This window comes from Eptesicus fuscus, chromosome 1, assembly GCF_027574615.1.
Source record: "Eptesicus fuscus isolate TK198812 chromosome 1, DD_ASM_mEF_20220401, whole genome shotgun sequence".
In the NCBI taxonomy this organism is placed as follows: domain Eukaryota; kingdom Metazoa; phylum Chordata; class Mammalia; order Chiroptera; family Vespertilionidae; genus Eptesicus; species Eptesicus fuscus.
The window spans coordinates 71,549,771-71,552,505 of NC_072473.1; positions in this window are offsets into that span (position 1 = coordinate 71,549,771).

Below are 2,735 nucleotides of genomic sequence, written 5' to 3' on the forward strand. Positions count from 1 at the left end.
GAATTTCAAATTTATGCTGGAAAATGAATTAAAACTTTTAGGGCTGTTGGGATGGAATGAATGCAATTTGTATGTGAGAAAGACATGAACTGAATGTTTGTGTCTTCCTAAATTTAATATGTTGAAACCCTAATCCCCAATGTGATTATATTTGGAGATGGGATCTTTGGGGGATAATTACATTTAGATGACATTATGACGGCGGAACCCCTATGATGGAATCACTGTCCTTATACGAAGAGGAGACCAGAGCTCGCTCTCTCTCTCTCCACCATGTAAGGACACAGCAAGAAGGTGGCCATCTGCAAACCAGAAATAGGGTTCTCACCAGACACTAATTCTATCAGAACCTTGATCTTGGACATTCCAGCCTCCAGAACTATGAGGGGAAAAAATGTTTGTTGTTTAATTCACCCAGTTTATGATTTTTAAAAATACTAGTCAGAACTTACTAAGGCAATTGGAATTTATCAAAATGAAATATTTTGTGCACCAAGGAACACTATCAAGAAAATGAAAAGGCAACTTACAGAACTAGAAAAAAATATTTGCAAGTTATGTATCTGATAAAGGGTTGATATTGAGACTATATGAAGGACTCCTACAACTCAATGAAAACAACCAAAAGAACCCAAATAAAAAATGGACAAATAACTTGAATAGACATTTAATCAAATAAGATATATAAATTATATGAAAAGATGCTCAACATCACTAAACATTAGGGAAATGCTCATAAAAACCACTGTGAGATATGACTTCACACCCATTAGGGTAGTTATTATTTAAAAAAAACACTCAGGAAATAATGTGGGGAAATGAGAACAATTGTACACTGCTGGTGGGGATGTGAAATGGTGCAGCTGCTGTGGAAACCAGTGTAGTGTTTCCTCAAAACAAGATCTGTATAATTACCATATGTTCCAGCAACTTCACTTCTGTGTTTATGTCCAAAAGAATTGAGAACAGAGGCTTAAACAGATATTTGTACTTCCATGTTCACAATAACATTATTCACAATAGGGAGAAGCAACCCAAGTGTCCACTAAGAGATGAATGGGTAAATAATATGTGGTATACACAGTCCATAGAATATGATTCAGACTTAAAAAAGAATAAAATTCTGCTATACACTATAATATCGGTGAACCTTGAAAACATTAAGCTAAGTTAAATAAGCCAGACACAAAAAGACAAATATTGTCTTATTTCACTTAGATAAGGTACCTAGAATAATCAAATTCTATAGACAGAAAGTAGAATAGTGGTTACCAGGGGCTGTTGAGAGGGGAAAACTAGAAGTTATTATTTAATGGCTAGAGAGTTTTATTTTGGAATGATAAAAATTTTCTGGAGATGGGTAGTGGTGATGATTCCACAACAATGTGAATGTGCTTAATGCCACTGAATTGTACTTATAAATGTGTGTATATGTATATGTATATGTATATGTAAATGTATGTTTTGTGTTATGTATATTTTTCCACAATAAAAAGCCCAAGTAAGGACCATTTCAAAGTGAACAATTCAGTGGTATTTAGTACATTCACAATATTGTGCAACCACTACCTCTATCTAGTTTCAAAACACTTCCATTTACCTCAAAGTAAAACACCTTACTCACTAAGCAGTTTCCCTTCTTTAGATTTTCCCATAGTCCCTGGCAACCACCAATCTGTTATATCTTGTATTGGTCTTCTAGGACTGCCATAACAAAATATCATAGGTTGAGTGACTTAAACAACAGAAATTTCCCATAGTTCTGAAAATTGAAATTCCAAAATCAAGTAATCAGCAGGTTTGGTTTCTCCTGAGGCCTCTCCCCTTGTCTCGAATACAGCTGTCTTCTCACTGTATCCTCATGTGGCATTTTTTTCTTTATTGTATTTTTCCCATCCCCATTTATCCCCCCTTCCTCTACTCCCCCCTCCTCCACCTCTACCCACCCACCCCCAACCGCTACACTGTTGTCCTTGTCCATGGGTCCTTTCCAAATTTTTTTCTTTTTTTCTTAATCTTTCCACCCTCCATAATCCCCACACACACAGTGAGCTGTCAGTCTGCTCTTTATCTATGAATCTGTCTCTACTTTGCTTATTAGTTTATTTTGTTCATTAGATTTCACATATGAGTGAAATCATATGGTACTTGTCTTTCTCTGACTGGCTTATTTCACTTAGAATAATGGTGTCCAGGCCTCTCCATGCTGTTTCAAAGGGTAAAATTTCCTTCTTTTTTATGGCCATGTACCATACTATGCTATTGTGTAAATGTACCATAGCTGTTTAATCCACTCATCTACTGATGGACACTTGGGCTGCTTCTAAAATCTTGGCTATTGTAAATAATGCTGTAATGAACATAGAGATACATATACTCTTTCAAATTAGTGTTTTGGTTCATTTGGATAAGTTCCCAGAAGTGGAATCTCTGGGTCATAAGGCAGTTCCATTTTTAATTTTTTAAATTATCTCCATACAGCTTTCCACAGTGGCTGCACCAATCTACATTCCCACCAACAGTGCACTAGGGTTCCCTTTTCTCCACATCCTCACCAGTACTTATTGTTTGTTGATTTATTGAGAATAGTTTCGATAAGAGTTGCATTGCAATGAACAGTCTCTTGTAGAGCTTCTAGTAGGTGCATGGCCCTGTCCACATGTCGATTTCTGACTTCAGTACTGTGAGAATATAAATTTCTGTTGTGGTGATTTTTACAGCAGCCACAGGACACC